Below are 20,226 nucleotides of genomic sequence, written 5' to 3' on the forward strand. Positions count from 1 at the left end.
TGTTAGCAGAGCCTCATGTTATAGTGGATGAAACAGGAGGGCAGCATGAAAGAAACTCTTGTCTACTGTCAGACTTGATACATCATTAAAACTGCATTTTAAAACTGTTCTTCAGTTATTTGACTGTTCCTCATCAATTTTGAGGGCAGTTTGTGCTGCAGAAAATACACTCGATGACTGAAATTTGCCAAGGCTGTTACAAAGTCCTTACTTATGTGCTTTAGAGACTGCCAATGAGACTGAGGTTATCCAAAAGCACCACAGAACTCCAAGGAAAATTTGTACTTCTTTAAATGTAATCAGTGCCATTTTCCCTTCCCACTCTCATTTAAGAATATTTAATTTAACTCCTATTGACAACTTCAAACTTTTAAATTGAGATTAACGCAATCATAAACACGTTAGTTTTCTACACGTCAGAAAGCTCTAACTCTCCCCATAGTCCTAGAATAGTTGTGTCCTGCCACACCACAAATGTATGAAAAGCATTCGTCTTTCAAGTTCACCGAATTTCCCTCCAAGCTGAAGGCCAACCCTCTCTTTACAGTCAGAATGTGAATGAAATTAATAACCACTTCCTTTATCACAAACTGTATTCTACCCCAAAAGTAACTGCTAGTCCTCTGCAGGGGTTACTATCAGACTACTTCAACATCCACTGTTGAACAGTGCCCTGTAAGCACACTACACATCTCATAGCTCTTGCTGTCTTGACATCTTTATCGCTAATCTCATCAAGAACTGTTCACACAGCCCCAGACATCTTACGTGACCCGTTCTTAATGGTAATAATTGTAATCAATATTGTGACATTTAGTGATACCACTTGCTCATTCATGCCACAGGCCAGATCCTAACACAGCATTAGAAGACTTATTTTGGTTTGATTAAGCAGAAAATCTCCTTCTGTGTCTTGTGGGCCATATATCTGTGCCAAAAGGTGTCTTCTGTGTGCTCATAGAAAAAACTATCATGAATGTGTTGCTGAAAGATAAGTCCTTGAAGCAAACTTAAAGCTTAGTAAAGTTTCAGTGTAACATTATTAGCTAAGCATTATTTCCATTTTAATCAATCAATCAATATCAAAGTAGTTCTCTGAGTAGAGTGATTTTTATATCCTAGATCAACTTGTACTTGGTGACACACTTTCTTCTTCATCTAGGAAACCCATTCAGAAAAGCATACATATCTAAAGGAGGGTCTGGTTTGAAACGTCAAAAATCTACAGAAACTAAGCAATCGCTATCTTCCAAAAATGAGAGAGACAAGTACTAAACAGTTCTGCATCACATACATTTCGTATCACAAAAACAGTGCTGATGTGGTTCAAATTGCTTACCTGCTCCACCATAGAATCACAAAATAGTTAGGGTTGGAAAGGACCTTAAGATCATCGAGTTCCAACCCCCCTGCCATGGGCACGGACACCTCACACTAAACCATGTCACCCAAAGCTCTGTCCAACCTGGCCTTGAACACCGCCAGGGATGGAGCATTCACAACCTCCCTGGGCAACCCATTCCAGTGCCTCACCACCCTCACAGTAAAGAACTTCTTCCTTATATCCAATCTAAACCTCCCCTGTTTAAGTTTTAACCTGTTACCCCTTGTCCTATCACTACAGTCCCTAATGAAGAGTCCCTCCCCAGCATCCTTACAGTACCCCTTCAGATACTGGAAGGCTGCTATGAGGCTGCTATTCCAATTCCAGGAAGTCAGCTATTATGGATCCTCTGGCATGTGTTCCCTCCAATGACCAAGAAATGTTCTCTGGGATATAAAAGTTGCCAACTGCTGTGAATGAAACAGTGGGAGAAAGTACTGATTCCAAATAAGCTCCAGTTAGGACTGGGGACAATGGAGGGGATTTCACTGCTTTGCAATATTCCTTCCCATATCTCTCTGCATTCTTTGCCAGCCCCATTCACTATTGGTACCCAAAGAGAAGTGAAATACTTCTGCTCTTTGACAGAACAGAAAGGTACCAAAACCTCTGTGGTGGAAAGAAGCCAAAAGGTCTTGGAGCCCTGACACGGTTAGTCTTTAACCTGCAAAGAGGGTGCATTTTGAGAGTGGAATTTGGGAGTGGAAAGATTACCAGCAAGGAGAACAATTGTACGCTCCTCTGCTTCTTTAAAATAGTATCTAAAATCTAAAGCAGTGAAATCCAATTCTAGAAATTGATGATGCTGAATCTACACCAGTGAGGAAAGAAAATGTGGTGTACAAAACAACTTGAATTTAATTCCACTGAAAGAATGATCAACGAACTATAGAAGTATTTGCAGCTGTTTCTGTGGTTATCCTGTGTTTTTATGGAATTTTGCACTTCTGGCTGTGTTTCCCTCATACCCAGATCTCTTAATCAACAAAAAATCTAAACCGACAAAATTAGAAAGAACTTTATTCCAAGAAAAATAGTGTGGTACAGTTTCCTGCTTCAGAAAGTGATCAAACTGCCACCTGTATCTTTCAGTCATAAAGACTTTCTTGGGGCAGGTTTTTTCTGTGTGATAAATGGGACCATAGTAGTAAGTCTGAGAGACCACCTTCAATCATACCTGAATGCCTTAGCTTCTGTTAATACACAGGTATCTAACCATAGCCATCCCCTGGCTGCATTGCCAACACTCCAGTAACTGTGCCCCAAAAGGCACTTGCTGCATTCAGCCCACAGAAAACACAACTACAAGCTGCACAAAAATACAACTTCTGCACATCTAAAAGGAGTTGAGGTGCATGTTAGAACAACTGAATGCTTCTCCTCCCTCTGCCAGGATGGTCCCATGGGATTAACTGAGCAATATATGTGATGCTGATGAGCACTAGCGATGGACCCAAATGGTACAGTTAATTTTGGTATGGGCTGCTTTGCAGTCTTTATACTTCTAATACAAGTACTGAATACAGCATGGGGTACCTTATGTAAACCTGTGTAAATAAATCTTCATTCCATAAAAATCTACTTTGGTATTTTTTCAGATGAATACTGTTATATAGTGTTGGCATGGTGTGAAAAGTATTTGTCATTAAAAATGTTGGCAAAGTTACTACACTTTGCTACATTTTTGACTATTTTAAATAATTACTGCAGGTGTGACTCAAATAAATACACAGTTCACACATGAGCATACATACGTTGAAAAAGAATGTGAGATTTTTCCTTCAGGATAAAAAAAAACTACTTGAAGTTGCTAGAAATCAGTCAGAAGTGAACTAAGTTCTGAAAATAATGTTCCTTCCTTCATTCTTCACAGGGAGAATGCTTATAACTTTTTTTTTTATTTAGGAATATAGCTAAAATTATAAATAAAAATGACCAAAAATAGCTGCCGTGCCATTCTGCTTTATGTGACTTCTTGATTGCTTTATTTTCAGTACCGTGTCTTTCACCATTTGCAGCACCACAAGACCAATCAATTTTTGGAAGGGAACTCTGTACTGTGAAATTCCTTATGCATCACTGTTTTCTCGCTTTGGAATTGTTACTCTTGCACCAAGTAGGGGACAGGGGCTGAACACAGCACACAGACAATGTTTTCCTGCAGCTTGTATATGAAATAAATGTAATATCTACCTTCTTATCCCAGTACTTACGTTAATGGAAAGAAACTTGCAAGAACAGCTACAATAATTAAACAATGAAGCAGTTAATGAATGGAGAATTAAGTGTATGACAACAGGCAAAACAGAACAGGAAAACCAGTTAAGTGCAGTACTTCGAATGCAATTAAGGAGGAACGGAATAAAAGGAACGAAATTAATGTTTCCTAGATTTGACAAGGTTTGGTTTGGTTTAGGTTTTTCTGCTTCCCAGAAATACTTCTGCATACAAACCGGTAAAAGGGTGTGGGGATCACCCCAACATGAACAGTCTGAAGAAATGAGAAAGTAAACTGCTGACCGCCATGGGAAAGGTGCTCGTTTTGATTTTATCTTGCCCATCTCTGTATCGTTGTACCCCCACTTGTCTGGCTCAGGGAAAAAAATCTCCTTAGGGAAAAAAAAGGCCACCTAAATTGTGTGGAAATGAAACAAGGGTTCTTTTGTGCTTCAACGTAAAGCATGTTTCTATGATCTCTGACTTAACCTACCACTCCAGAAGCTTATAATATAGTCTTGTAAAATCTGCCATGGACCAAAGCCTAGGGCATAAAATCTGAGCACAAATAATACTGTGGGTTATTACTCCTACGCAGGACAACACACAAGGACAAACACCCCCATGGGAAAGCCATTTGCATCTATACACAATAATCAGTTGCCTAAATACCTCTATCAGGGAAGTTCGCTGCTTCTCTCCTCCTACTTCTGGTTTACCTTGAAATGCGACATAGAATCATAGAATGGTTTGTGTTGGAAGGGACCTTAAAGCTCATCCAGTTCCAACCCCTACCACAGGCAGGGACACCTTCCACTAGGGCAGGTTGCTCCAAGCCCCATCCAACCTGGCCTTGAACACTGCCAGGGATGGGGCAGCCACAGCTTCTCTGGGCACCCTGTGCCAGTGCCTCAGCACCCTCACAGGGAGGAATTTCCTCCTAATGTCTAATCTCAATCCCCCCTCTGTCAGGTTAAAGCCATTCCCCCTTGTCCTGTCAGTACAGGCCTTTATAAAAAGTCCCTCCCCAGATTTCTTGTTGACCCCTTTAAGTTCTGGAAGACTGTTAGAAGGTCTCCCCTAGCCTCCTCTTCAGAGTAAACTGATCTGAATTCAGCAAGCACAGTAGAGCAATCTAAATTAGTAAACTTACTTCATGTTTCAGAAATGATCAACCTAAACAGAAGTCTACTTTCTAATCTGGTAACTCCTCATGTTTTTTAATAACCCAAGTGAAAGGATAGTCATCAACTAATTTTACAGCGTACTACTGCACAGTCACACAGTCCCTTGACTAAAAATGGACCAGCTTCAGCAGGATTCTTGTGCATCCTACAGCTATTCTCACAACTGAGTCACACCTCTCCTCCTCATGAAAGGAAACACACGCAGGTCATGCTCATGCGCTTCATGCATGATCAGAAGCATCAAGCAAGACGATCAGTTTTATTGCACCGCAGAATGCAAAACTTGTTCTTTGTGAACAGAAAGATCTAGATGCCCAAACTATATTGTACAACCACCTGTTGAGTACTCTGATGTTGTCAACAACATCTAATACTTAATTTCCACAGTTGCTTTACACACATCACAAACTTAACAGCAGCAGACAGGCTTTTTTCCTATGTTGTTAACTAAATACTGTTTAGTGCCACTTGAATTAAAGCCCATCACTCACAACATCACATTGGAATTCACTGTTGATCTGCACTTCATAGGCAGAATGAGTTATCAGAGAAAAAACTCATAGTTTCACTTCACTCAAATGAGATTTGCTCTTCCTAGTCACTCAAGCAGTAGATCAAATAGAGATATTCTGTCCACCTAAAGAAACCTGCTGTACTATTCTCTTTAGTTAACCAAGCATGATCAAACCCAAGAAAAATGCCTGCTTCACAGGGAAGACATCAAATTAAATCACTGTAGAAGACCCAAACTGGTGGTCTTCAACTGTATCAAGGTCTGTGGATGAGACAACACTGACTCTGAGAAACAAAGCAGTGGTTCTTCCTTAGCCTCCCCATCTGAATGCCATGGAGAGGGGGACTTTGTCCCTGTGCTTATTTATCCCAGCACAAAAAGCACCTCACCAAGTAAGGCTGAAACTACTCAACAACTGAAGATGTAGTGAACTTCCAGCTCTCTTAAAAATGCCCAAGAACAGGCACTTTGCCGAAAGAATGGAAAGTGACCTTCTTCACGAGGGATGCAGAGATACTGGAGGCAGGTCAAAGGAAAACCACAAACATAATCAAGGGCCCAACAAACAACGCTGTGTAATGTGAGGCTTACTGAGGCTCAGCATGTCCAGTTATTTGAGGTGACTTCTGAATATAGATATTTATACACAGAAATCTGATGCTGGGAGGGTTTTTAGTTTCTCTGAGAAATGTAAAATGATTCTGTGGCTGCAAGTTGAAGGTAGACCAACTCAACCTTGAAATAAGTCTCAGAGATGGTTAAATGCTGGAACAAACTATAAGAGGCAATGGCCTACCATGGTTTGAAGTCTTTAAGACAAGGTTATACAGCTTTGTAAAGGAAATGCTTCATCTTACGTTTTGGAAGAGACTGCACAGTACGTGTGAGGGGGGGGAGGGATCTAGGAAGCCCCTGCTCATTCTTATCAAGGCTAGTGCAAGTGCCAGCACTGCTCCCAGCATGCCTCTCCAGCAGACCTGTGTAAAGACAGCCCTGCTCTTCAGAACATGTACATACCCAGAGCACAAACAACCAGATATACTCAGGGTTGGTTTTTTGCTTTCCTCTGAAACACAAGATATTTGCCACGGCCAGACAAAAGAAGCTAGTGAAGCTCATCTTCTTCTTTTGTTGCCCTTTATTCTATGCCTTCTTTACATATTTAGATTCTTCTTGATTTCAGACTTGGAATGGAAAAAAATTTCCCCAGGTCAGACTTGCTGGGATGTTTTTCCCCTTCCACAGCAATGCAGGATGTGGACTGCCTGCTGGGATTAGCTGGGCAAACTTTCCCTTATCAGGGGGACATTGCAAGGGCTGACGCTGCAATCCCTGCTGACATTGCAAGGGCCTTCAGAATAACTGGCAGCTCAATCCACCTTCTGTTTTCTGGAACACAAGGATGTGGAAGACAAAAACTTAGTATCCTGATAACCAAAGTGTCCTTGTTTCCCTGAAGTCAGGAGACATCACACAGGAATACCGGGGTAGAATGGCCTCTAACATGCAGGGAGTTAAACTGATTAATCTCCTTATCCTTTTTGGATATGATGTGTGATATCTTCCCTCTACTAAAGTTTATCAGAGAGCTTTTACAAGAAAAAATAATGTTCATGCCAGATGAACAACAAAAAAGTATTTTATGAACATGGTTGCTTTCAATAGGTGTACACAGCACCTAATTTAAGAGACAGGATCAGGCATTAGTACCTAATCTCAAATGATGTATGCAATTTCAAATTTCAGTTAGTTCCTGGAATGTGAACCCCAGGAGCTGTTCTTGCTCCCATCAGAACTCTTCTCTATGAAAGCTTAATTCCTTGGTATCAAAACACCTTAGGATGGTGCCATCGCTTCTTCCTGCAAGGTAACAGTTACGGCAAGGCGGAGACATGAAGAAGCTATGCACACAACACAAAGGTTTTCCTGGCTTTGATGGACACCTCCCAGGAAAATGCATTTGAGACCTGCTGTATCAATATGGACAATATCCAGCATGAAAAAAAGTACTAAGAGAGACCACATAAGGGAATGTAAACATTCCTATCCATAAGGTCATACTACTTCTTCACAGTGTGCGTGCTTGTTTGACAGCTATACTGTCATAATTTTATACCGTTAAACCTCTGCTCTAGGGTTTATAAAAGATCAGAGCACTTGTCACTCTCAGTGCAGGTAGAGTGAGATAGAGTGGTTGAGCAGTTCATTCTTCTTTCTAATTACACTCCATTAACCTTCCACATGAGAGCCCCCCTGTGCTTTCATACCAGCAGCACCAACTGGCTGTGCTTGATAAGGCTCAGCAGAGGCTGCAAGACCAGCACGTGTAACTAAAGGCACACTTCAGCATTGCAGACTTAGCAGAAGCTGGGCTGAAGCTGCAGTCATACGCAGCTAAATTACACACAGATGGACACCAGCCTCACCCTACCCACCTTCCTCACAGCTCTACGCCTTGAACTTCATAGAGACATATCTGAAAGCCAAATGCAGAACTAGGGAATTATTCTCTATAGGGCACTGAACGGTTACCATGCTTTCACCTCACTGCGGAGACCTGCCAAGAGAAATGCATTTAGAGCATTAAAGCATGCAGGGCAATAGAAAAGAAGTTGTCGTTACATTATAATTAGATCATGTTAGTGTATGCAGCCAGAGTACAGAGAAAGAAAATGACTTTGGAAATGTAAATCTGCTTTAAATGCACTTTTAGTATCCGGGGTTGTTTGTTGTATGTTCTGAAGACCACACTGTTAACAAACAGCATTATATTTATCTATAACCTTCTCAACGGTGACCACGTAAATGATAGGCTTTTCTAAAAAGAGAGACTTCTTCGATTAATAATGTATTCTATGGGAGTTTTCAAGTCAGTGCCAGGAAAGCTATTTTCCATGTGCACAAAGGTAGATTAGCATTTGTGTATACTGAATAACAGCCCAGCACATGCTTACACAGATAAAAGGGAAACAAATTTGGACGGAGGGATTGTAAACAATCTGGAACAGAATCCAACTTATTTTTTAAGATAAATGAAACACTACAAAACCTGCACTTTCAAATGACATTTTATACTATCCATCAGGATTTTTAACCATTTCAAATGATTTTGCAGCATAAAGTTGTATCTGCAACTGGCCTATATAAGTGAGTGATGGCGATACTCTTTTTGCTATTACCTCCATTATCCTCTCCCACCCCTCTCCTGTTTGTTTAATGTACTGTGGTACTCGCACCTGCATGCATTTCCATAAATAAATATAACTTACTTCTTTTCTAGGGTAAGATTCCCAACCTTCAGCTAATATTTTGAAATGAGCTGCTCTTTTCTAAGTCTTCGTAACTTTGAAGTGTCAAACAAAATCTGCTTGTGCTACAAGCCAAGCTACAAATCCAGCCCCATCCTTGTCCAGAATGGAACAGAGTCCTGGCAAAGATCCCCTCCAGTGCAAAGGAAGCAGAGGTGGTAAATGCTGCTACTGAACCTACCTAAAGTACCCTGAGGAGACTTGGTTTTCTGAGTGATCACTGAAGACCTTTAACATAAGACCTGTTTTTTATCTCTGAGTAATTTCCTAGTAGATTTTGGCCCACCTTTCCCAAATTTTCCTAAATTTAATGTAAAGATGCCAATTCAGTCTTTAATGCAATTTGACTTGTGCCATCTAAGCCCATAATACGTGATGTAAATCCGGAATTCATGGATGTGACCGAACACAGTAATTCCAAAACTGTCAAGCTGCTGAGGTTGCCTCAGGAAAGCTGAACAGTCAGAGGGCAGTCAGTTCTTCCCTCTGATAGGCTTGCTCAAAGTGCACACAAAAGGACCTTTGTAACAATAATTCCTTGGATGAACAATGAACGCTGTTGTTGGGATGCATCTGATATCAACGTAAGATGCGGGATGAATTTTGCCAGGTATTATTTCTCTCCTAAAGATCATGTTTGCTCTCAAACCTAATAAATTTGAAACAAATGTGATCGAGGGTTGAATAAAATTACCTAAAGCATCCGTATCTCTTGTTTTGTGAAAGCGTATCTATAGTGCTTCAAGGTAATGAAATCTTGTTTGAGCTGGGATTAAAATTTGTCAGGACAGTGCAGTGAAGAAAGGCAGAACCACATTTTTATGCCACACTTACCTCATAACTTCTGTAAGGAAGAATTCTGGATTTATGTACACATGAATGGTACTTAATGCCCCTACAACTTGCTCACTCACCTTTTTTTGAAGTACACTATAGAACTGTGACTGAAAGCTCCGAAACTCCTGTGTTGAAACCGCTTTCAGAGTAAAGCATTGCAGAGGGGCTTCCACTTCCCTGAGCAGCCAGCCATGGCTGCTAACATCATTCGGAATACTGCATTCGGACAAGTGGGCCAACTCACCTCTAAAGAGTGCAACACTGCAGTCGATGGGACCTTTTTGCAACTAATCACCTGAGAAATGTGCCTCTTCAGAACTTTCTTTGTTCTTTTTCCCAACACCTCTCAGGGAATTAGAAGGAAACATTTTGCTCTACATTGGCTCACCATTCTGTTTTTACATAAGACCTGTCAAAAGTAAGGCAAGTACTTTCCTTTTTTATTACATCAATAAAGAAGATCTCTTGAGGGTTTCTGGAGGGCCATGAGGTGAGTGAACAGATCTTTTAACCTAGCACATCCAGAAACATGCAGTGTGGTCAAGGACTCCAGGAACAGAACTGCTGAGGCTTTTTAACCTGTTGTTCTAATAATCCTTGAAGGCTGAGTGACTGTTGACATTACAAATATAAATGCGAGAGCCCCAGTTTAAATGGTGGGAAGAGAGCCCTCACGCAACTGGCTAAAATTCTCGGGGGGGGGGGGGGGGGGGAGGGGGTATTTTTGTTATTAGTATTCTGTTAAGACTTTTAAAGACAGTCTGGGAATGCTACAGATGTAAAATGAACTCTGAGGAAGCCTTTGATGAATTCCTGTAATTGTCCAAGGAGTTCTCTGTCAAAGAGAGGTAAGAAATAGAAAATAAGCCCTCTCATAATTCCTCTTTATGCGATACTAAACATACATAACAAGTGTGCTTTTATGGGAGACCACAATTTCTTCACCGCTGCAGGCCCATGTGAGATTTAGAAGGCAAATTGACTATTTTTTAAAGGATTAAACAAAAACTACTGTGTATTTTCATCACATAATGAAGTACAAGTTCTTGTTTTTTCACACCATATGCTTGACTTGCTCCTTATTGCAGAGAACATGCAATATATTGCCGGATGAACACATTTCATGCTACAAACCGGTCTGACTAGCTAAACCTGCACTCAGAGCTACCAGACAGTGTTAGTGAAGCTCAGAAGTATTATTCCATTGGCCTTCACACAGCATGTGTTGCATCACAATTCAGCTGTGAATATGTTTGGAAGCGTTAGCTCAGAACACAGGGACTTCTAAACCCAGCACCAGCAGGTCCCTCTGAGTTATCTCTATCAGACCTGTCTCTAGGAGCCGTACATCACAAAACAGTAGTTTTCCTCCCCATGGTTTCACACTGATGGGTTTATTTCATTTCTTTTTAAAGCACATGTTGCACTGTTGAGAAAGGCTGAAAGATTACAGAAACCTAGCAACTGAAACCCAGGCTGGCAGAGCAAAGCCTTCTCTTGCTTTGCGTCTTCAGGTCTGCTAACTTCACCCATACTGGGATCTCTAGCTCTGTTACTAGCCTAGAGAACTACCTTAATGCTGCACTGTCTTTGCAGCCAGAGTCTAATTAAGTTTCATACACATAACATCATACAATCATAGAATGGTTAGGGTTGGAAAGGACCTATGAGATCATCCAGTTCCCTTTTAAATTCCAGCCCGTAAAAATAAGCTTCTTCCTTAGGTAAACCTCCACAAAATAAGAAGCAGAAGGAGAGCTTCAACAGGGAGCAGGTAGGGGGGCCATTAGAAGAAGAAAGCAGCTGAGGTAACATTTTCCCTCCTATTACCTCTGAATAAACCAAACTGACACAGAAATGCAGGGGGCTTTAGGGAAAAAAGCTTGAGGGTTTCCTTCTGTTTTCTAACAAATATGACAGAGCACATAGTCAAGAAAATAGGGCATGTTTGTTTGTTTTGATAAAGCTATCCTCTGTTGGATTTCATCTGCAGTTGGGGCAGGATGTAAGCAGAAGAAAGAGGCTTTTAAAAGATCTATACTGCACACACACACGTCAGTAAATATACACAAGGGCAAGTAAGTAAGTAGTGATCTAACTTTATGTCAAAAAAAGAAACACTGTGAGCAAAGGCTGAGAAAATATGAACCAACCGCAATAAAAATGTCAGTGTGTGATGGGTGTCGCAGAAATAAAACACACCAACAATGTAAAGGGTTTAATGTGCAAACAGGAACACTTGACTGGGCTCTCTATAGGCAGCATTCTTGACAAGCAGAGTAGGATTTTCATGGTAATTGTCTGGAGGATCATATAAATGTGTTCATATCAAAAGCACACTTAATCCAAAACACGTTTGTCAGCTTGCATAGGAAGACAGTCAAGCTGTCATCGACTGTGAGGAAGCTCCGAAGAAAACAAAAAACAAGCTCAAAAAGCCCCATCAGGAAACACAGAAAGGAGTAAAAAGAAACAGGTTCACACAAGCAAAGGACACTCACAGACAATGTAAAGCTGAACCAAAAAGTAATGAAGTCTGACAAGCAACAATCAGTCCTTTCTGACTGGCAGGAGAAAGCACTGTGTTTTATCAGATTGCCTTGGAAAAGAGGACACACTTCTGGTCACACAAGCCCCATTTAAAGCCCCTTCTCACACATCAGGCCTATGCCCAGAGGGATGTCTGAGGTGACACGAGCAGTGCAAGGCCTGGGGTGTTAGAAATAACTCTCATTGGAGAAATGAAGTCCACGCTTTGTATATACACATGCAAATAGTGACCAGCAAACCATGCTCGATTTAACCCCACAAACCCACAGTCTTAATTGCACAAGTGGCTTGTAGGCTGTGCCGGCTGGCCAGCCTGCAGAAACCTCCTGAAATATTTACTACATGCAAGTGATATGTAAATAGTAATAATAACTTAGTGACCTTTTCCTGCTCTGCATTTCAAATGTATTTATTAGGAGCTAGACAAATACCGCAGGCTTGTAGCGTTCTGCCTCCACATTCCTCATCTTCCTCTTCCAGTTTACCAGAGCAATGAGGGAAGAGGAGTTTTTCCTCCAAGCTTTTAATGCTCCCAGCACAGATTCTCACACTCTCTCTCTCAACTGGAGGATCCATCTTTTAGCACAGGGCCAGACAGTGATTTCCTCCTTCAATTTAAAGCAGATCAGTGACCCATATTGCTGGAGAAACCACACCAGCAGCGGAGGCTACAGAGGCAGCTGCTTTCAGGCCAGCAACAGCATGCTCAGCATGAACAGACTGTACTAACATTTTTCTCCCACACACAAAACCAAACTGTTCCTGTGCCCCCTTTGTGCTGACGGAGCCTGTCTCTTGCTTGATGAGCAAGTCACTGATTTAGAAAGCCATTTCTCAACTGATTTTGGAGATCCACGATCATGCAGAACGGGCGGCGCTGGTTCGTATTCAGTGGCGATTTCAAAGGTTCTTTGTCCTGGAGAGGAGACAGGACCATTCACCAGCAGGCAGAAGTGCTGAGCACACAGCTGGAGCGTGCGGGGGGAAGGGAAGGTGCATGATTCTGCAGTTCTACCTGTTAAATCCATGCAGTTTTGAGCAGTGACCCCTTGGCACTGCCACTGCTTTGCAAGTGAAAACTTTAACATGCTTGCTAGACTTACTCAGCTGTTTTTTCTTCCCAGAGGAGAGAGGACAAGCGCAGGGAAATGTGAAGCCACACGCACGTGCTACATAATTGGTTTTCAGCGCCTTGCAGCGCACATGATTTGCAGTAACACGCTCTGCACCTCCTTACTAGTTAGCAGCCCAATCCAAGACAAATACATCAAGAGAGAGAGGAAAAAGCTGTGCACACAATTAACCACACAAGCTTGGTTTTTTTTACCATGATGCTCACATTTTTGCTACTACCCAGCTGCTAGATATTGAACAGAAAATAGGGCGCACTCTAACAACAGGCCACAAGGCATAAAACCAGTAAGAAACCTTTCTGCTTAGCTCTTCCCAGGGCTCTCACTTGTACTAGGAAAACGTCACTTTGATGCCCTGTTTGCATTCCATTTCCAACAACAAGGAGGAGGATGGAGGTCTCTGGTTTCTATGACAACCCAGATGGGCCACAATACAAGATACTTACAAACGTTCCACCGCGGGGATGCCAGATCAAATTAAGCCTGAGTTTACACTACTTCAGAGAAACTAAAATGAAAGAAAAAACCCAAACAAAACATGAATGTCAGAGGAAGGATGACATTTCCTCAGCACACGGTGAAAGAATCCTGAAAGTAGATGATAAAGAAAGGAGGGATTTTTCCCTGCTAAAATAAATAATAATGTCAACGCAAACAAACCAAACCCCTCATTTACATGAGTAAACGTTTTCATTAAAACTGGGCTACCGGGAAATTACCAGCAGACACTAAAAGCAAAAAGGAGGCCCTCAAAATAACATGATTTTATTAATTCACTTAACTCATTATAAACTGGCAAATCCGGCATCCCACCGTTTTGAAGGGCTTGTTTAATGCCCTGAGTTATATTCTCAGATAGGGTTTTTCTGTTGTTTATCCCTAATTTGGTCTTCTGTGACATTTTGCAGCAGATACTCAGGTGCAGAAAACACTCCACGTTCTACCTGAAGGTGCGAGGTATTTCAGTAACAAAACCACCAACATTTACTGTGTGCTCTTAGTAGCACAACGGGTCACCTATTACAATGGTGAGGTGAGATGACTTCCCAAAGGCACTGACTCAGTGTGCTGGGCAGCTGCAACAGGGAAGCCACTTTAGGCAACAGGAACAGAACACCTTCTGAAGAAACACCTGTAAAAGCTTTTTGCAAGCTCTTCAGATGTGACATACACAGATGTGGTTCCCAAAACAAACCCAGATAAACAATTTCTTAGTAAATGTATATTTTAAGCCACATTATTTTGGTTTTTTTAAATCTGATACAAACTGGGTATTGTCTTCTCTTTTTAGTCACTGCCCTATTTCGTGTTACTCACCTTTCTTTCAACTTAATCACCAGGTAGTTAATAGCCTTCATTAAATACATGATAGGCAGCGAGGCTAACAGTAAGACATATAACCATGGACTTTCAGAAGCTTATGTTCTTTGGGGAGAGGAGAGGCAGAAGAGGAGAGAAAGGCTTAACAGCTGTGCCTAGTCAAAATAATCCAAAATTAGAGGGACTGTAACATTTAAAATTGGAACAGAGAGCCTTGAAATCCGGGTCTGTGCAGATATCTTTAAACACTTTATTAAAAACCACAGACACTTCATAGAGCAGCACTGCTAACCAGTACTATTTACACAAGGACTAGTCAGCCTGGCTTGCAAGTGCCTCCTCATCACCCAGGAGAACAGGCACCCTTCGCACCATCAGCTGTGCCTCCTCCTGGGGCCGGAGCCTATTCCCCTATTTAATATACAACCTGAGGACTGTGGATTTAGGGAATGTGCCTGGGGTGGGCACACACCCAGGTTGGCACCTGCCTGTCTCCCTGCTTCTCGGCACTCCTCTTCCTTCCCCTTCCACCCCAAGTCTTCCTGTTTAAAGCTGTCTACCCTGCAATCATCACAGCACGATGTATGGGGTGAGGGAGCATAGCAGAGCAGGCAGCTTGTGTTCCTGACATGCCAAATGCCACCCATGCTCCTGTCAGCAACAGCACGCGGAGACAGAGATACACACTGCGGTGAAGGTACCAGCAGAAGTGCTCTGGGGATTTGAAAGGAGCTCCTGCAGAATGACCGGAGTGCCTCAGTAGTGAGGGGGGTGAAATATCACATCTGTAATACAGACTAAAATACCTGAAGACTGCTCAGCTAGCGGGAATTAACTGGTAGTGATGAATCAGGACGGAGAAGTGTGACTAAGGACACAGCTGGACACGACTGGCTTTAAACTCAGACTACACTGCTTAAACTTTGTCTATAGTCACATCATATATTCAGCCTGGAAAAGAGAAGCTGCGTGGAGACCTCACAGCAGCCTTCCAATACATGAGGGGGCCTATAAGGATGCCAGAGAGGGACTCTTCATCAGGGACGGTAGCGACAGGACAAGGGGTGATGGGTTCAAACTTAAATGGGAAGTTCAGGTTAGATACAAGGAAGAAGTTCTTTACTGTGAGGGTGGTGAGGCTCTGGCACAGGGTGCCCAGAGAAGCTGTGGCTGCCCCATCCCTGGCAGTGTTCAAGGCCAGGTTGGACGGGGCTTGGAGCAACCTGCTCTAGTGGAAGGTGTCCCTGCCCATGGCAGGGAATTGGAACTAGATGATCTTAAGGTCCTTTCAATCCCAAACCTTTCTGTGATTCTCTATAACTGCTACCTGTGTTTCACATACAAAACAGAAGACAAAGAAGGGCATGATGAAAAAGAGAATTTGTGAAGTGTTGATGCTTACTAGAATTCTAACAGTTTAATGGGAAGAAGAGAATGAACCAGAGATAACAGCAGGAAGGAGCTGTAAGTTGCAAGGAAAGCTGCTTGATGTCACACAGTTAAAGTTACTCTATACATAACGTGGTGTACATATCAAGAGATTAGGTCAAAAAGCCAGGCCAGTGGATTCCTCTCACAGACTCTATTGCCAATCACATAGCCCAGACATTTCAAAGCATGAACTTTCACTCTGCAGCGATACAGAAGAAGGTTGTACTCACAAATTGCACAGCATCATCTTTTCCACCAGGTCTTTCAACCATCAACCATTAATTCCATGCAACTACAGCACCTTAACTCCTTGCTGACCCCTACAAGAATACTTTCTTAAAAAAAAATATACACAAAAAAGATAAGACAAAACTCGAAACCAAACAGAAAAAAGTCCACAGCAAAAGAAAACTGAAACCAGGGAACCAACAAAACCCACAGATCCCAAACATGGATGAACACTACAGTTTTGAGGAAACTCAGCAACATAAATCTTCATTAACAAGGAGTTATAGCTGCCTGGTGCTCCTGCTGACTATGAAACTCAGTGAATCTCAACATCTGAAACTAAGAAAGTGTTCAGAGTACACAGGTACTCTGCAGATTAGCTGTGCCCTCTTGGGATCCTCATGCTCTGGCTATAATCAACACTAAGTACTATGGAATGTATGTGCAGTCTTCCAGCACCTCAGCTGACCATAGCACAGGTATCCTCCTATCTTCAGAAAAGCCATCTCCACTGTGTACCTAGGATGGTATTCAACTCTTCTAATACTGTAATTAACAAATCAACCTTTGGTTCCATGTGTAGTCAATGGACAGCTGGGTGGCTGGGTAAGTGCTGCTCAGCCTGTGCCCTGCCTTCACTAATTCTGGGCAGTTTCGACTACTTTTTACACAGCTGATATCAGAAACCCTGAGCTGACTCCCTAGAACATCTCTTCCTCAACTCCACAGACCCTTCTTTTACTGCCCTGTTACCTTATGCATCTACTGCTGTTTGACAGCATAACTTACTCTGCTCATCATTAAAAACAGCAGCACACTTACCCTGCACCTTGCTGCTGAGAGCAGCAGTCACTTAACAGCTGCATCTCCTGATGCTAACGCAGGCGCTACAGCTCAGCACCTCTGCCCTTGCTGACATCCACTGTTTCACAAATACCACCCACATCTTCCTCTCCGACTGACAGTTTTCAATTAGAGCCGAGTGACTGTTCTCAGCGTGTTCATAGCTCAAAATGTGCTTTCTCTACTTTGCAACTATAAAACGCTTGTGCTCCCGATTTGGCATAATTTCTCTGAATCAAAGAATATTACCACTTCCTACCAACTTCGCCACAGTGGAATGACTCAGAGCAGATCTCCCCGGGGATATCTGTGTCTTGCTTGTTTGATTCTGAACACAATGGAGAAATAAAAGGGTTATCTCATAAAGTGTCTAAGAAATCCCCTTAAAAACAGCTCAATATTAACAACTTAGAATTCTGTTTTGACTTACTTCAGGTAAGGGCCCTACTAGAAATGTGGAGAGGGACTTTTTACAAGAGCATGTAGTGACAGGATAAGGGGGAATGGCTTTAAGCTGAAAGAGGGGAGGCTTAGATTAGACATTAAGAGGAAGTTCTTCCCTGTGAGGGTGCTGAGGCGCTGGCGCAGGGTGCCCAGAGAAGCTGTGGCTGCCCCATCCCTGGCAGTGTTCAAGGCCAGGTTGGACGGGGCTTGGAGCAACCTGCTCTAGTGGAAGCTGTCTCTGCCTGTGGCAGGGGGTTGGAACTGGATGAGCTTTAAGGTCTTTTCCAACCCAAACCAGTCTGGGATTGTATGATAATATTAAAGTATTTGCAAGTAATTCCTACAGACTGGCTCCAGCATCAAAGGAACCCTAAGAGGGAATTCTGCTGAACTTCATTTTCTTCAAGGACCCAAAATATTATTGGGAAACCTGTGTTACAATTTCTAATGCTACATTTTCAATGTATGTATTGGAACACACTGTGTTTCAGCCAGAACTGACACACTTGGGTGGGGAAATCAAAAAAGTAGATGATCTTTCCTGGATTATTAAAGTACACGAGACTAGAGAACTAAAAATCACTCTTCCATTGCCTTGACATTATGATTATACTGAAATAGAGCAAATCACCTGCACAAGAAACTAAAGCAACATGTTGTTTAGGAGCTGGTAAATGGTAATTTTAGAACTGAACCAGTATTATCAGTCTGGAAGTTAACACAAGAGATTAAATAAATTAGATCACCTCTGCTAAATACACATTCAGCAAAACCACATAAAATACATCAAAGTTTGCTGAACAGAACAGGATGAAGGGTATAAAAAGCAGATAACTTCCCTGCTTCTAACAGGCTTTTCACAAACAGATTAAAGCCAAAATATATTAACATTTATAAAACCAAAAGTAGTTAAAAGGCCGCTTTTACGTGCCAAAACATTTAAGTGATTGCGCCTGTAAAATGCATCCTTCCTTTAGATTCGACATTTCAGAGGTATCAAATCAATGTTCGTGTTTTCAGCTATGTGGTATCTTGATAACACTGATACCAGACTGATGTTCCTGTTTGCAGCTATGCAAAGCCCTAACAACGCTGACCAAGTAAGTATTGCTTGAGGAAAGGTGAATACTTTTGGTGCTGTATGTTATTCAAAACCCAATTATAGTACCAAACTCCTCTGCCTATTGTGTTCTGCTGTTCTTCCATATCTACGCGCTTATACCATGTATGTGCACACAGGAAAAACGTATGATCTCAAAAACTGCTCTCCACAAATGTTTCTGTATTAATTTCCAATTAATTAGGGTTGGAATGGTCTCTGAAAGTAAGAAAGCTGAACACTAGCAATCTGTCAGTGCAAACCAAGCCCTAAAGATAAGCTCATGCTGTTCAAAGCACTGGTTGTTCTGTACATCCTGGAAGAATATGCACTCATCAAGTGTGTTTGCACAATCAGACTCAAAATTACTTTAACAGAAGAACATGGAAGTTAGCAGCAGGAACCCTGACATCCTCAAGACCTGGTCTTCCAAGAAACGACCCACACTCCATGCACATAAAAAGGTATTTCACATTAAACCCTTCCAAAAGACCCCCCCCCCAAAAAAAAAAACTTGCACAAAGTTTTGCATCATTTAAACTGCGCTGAAACAGCCACAAAACTAAAAACATCACCTCGCAAATTTAGCTGTCTTACACAGAATGAGAATAGTGAAGAAACAAAGACAAAATAAGAAAACCCAAACCAAAACCAACCAATAAAACCCCAAACCAAGCTAGAATATATAAAAAGCATCTCTTCTGCATCACTTTTCTAGTGACCAAGCCACGAGACTGGCTAACAAATAACTTAGTTAATTCAGTTAGTATAAAACTTTCTTTTATGCAAAAGTCGCTGAGGAAATGGCTGTTTTAACAGCAAAACGCCATACTCTTCCTTCAATTTCTAAACCCATAACAAATCGGGGATTACACTGACATACGTCACTGAAAGCCGTTACTACCATAACAAGTGTGTTGTCCCCCGTCCCGTCCCCCCCTGTATCAGCAGATACGGTGCGTACCACGGCGCTGGTGTCCTGCAGCAGCACGGGGTGCGGAGGATGCAGAATTCCACCGTTATCCCAGAGGGGCAGGACCAGGCTCGCGGCCCGAGGACCGCTGACCCCGGTACCCACCACGCGCGGGAGCCCGCCGCGGCGGGAGTGAACGGGCGCCACCTTGCGGGGCTGGTGGGCACCGCTCCGCGCTCTCCCTGTCGGCTCTCACCCGGCATTAGCGGAGACGGCAATTTGCAGCTATGTATTAATGAGATACAACCCACCGCCGTTAAATCCGTCAGAGATTCCCAGCTCTCAAAGGCCATCTAAATCTGTCCGTAGTGAAACTGAAGCGCTACGGTTACGCTGTAAAGTTTTCATTCGCTAAATCTCTTACCTAAGCTGTTTGTTCCCAGGCTGAGCTCTTGTGTCAGCACCAAACCTTTATAGAGCACGGTGTTATTTACTCCTCATGCACGCATTGCAAAGGCTCTGGCTGAAGACCCAACAAGACTTTAGAGATTTCCATTGCCAATCCCACTCCAGCTGCTCTGCGCTGCTCCAGCGGCTCCAAACAGCTGTAAAGCCAGTAGGAACAGCAGCCCAAGCACTCCATACATCAAGGCAAGGGGCCCTCCCCAGATGTGGCACAGCTAGCATACCAGCTCAGGCATTACTCACCATCAAGCACATCCAAACCAGAACTTTACACCTGCTCTCAGACTTAACCATGAGGTCTTGTGGCCAAAGGAGCCACAGCCAAACAGAATGTCTGGCAAAAGGCTTCGGGG

At 42.4% G+C, this 20,226-nt stretch overlaps 2 protein-coding genes across 12 annotated transcripts in view; both read right to left on the bottom strand.

Moving 5' to 3' along the window:
- The window catches only part of PEX16 (peroxisomal biogenesis factor 16), a gene marked incomplete at its 5' end in the record, with an annotated part of 167,329 nt that overhangs the window by 68,234 nt on the left and 78,869 nt on the right, over window positions 1-20,226 (bottom strand). The gene's annotated exons all lie outside the window — the stretch shown is intronic.
- The window catches only part of PHF21A (PHD finger protein 21A), a 130,299-nt gene that overhangs the window by 30,987 nt on the left and 79,086 nt on the right, over window positions 1-20,226 (bottom strand). Inside the window, exon 1 of one of the 11 annotated variants that reach the window (XM_057404032.1) lies at window positions 7,738-7,847. The exons of the other annotated variants lie outside the window; for them this stretch is intronic. The gene's annotated coding sequence lies outside the window, so the exon portion shown is untranslated. Of the gene's footprint in view, window positions 1-7,737; window positions 7,848-20,226 lie in introns of those variants that run through there. 11 annotated transcript variants of the gene reach the window in all.

The sequence above is a fragment of the Pezoporus wallicus genome, unplaced genomic scaffold (assembly GCF_028554395.1).
Source record: "Pezoporus wallicus isolate ANWC-B61680 ecotype Strahan unplaced genomic scaffold, APGP_CSIRO_Pwel_v1 contig_8673, whole genome shotgun sequence".
Classification (NCBI taxonomy): domain Eukaryota; kingdom Metazoa; phylum Chordata; class Aves; order Psittaciformes; family Psittacidae; genus Pezoporus; species Pezoporus wallicus.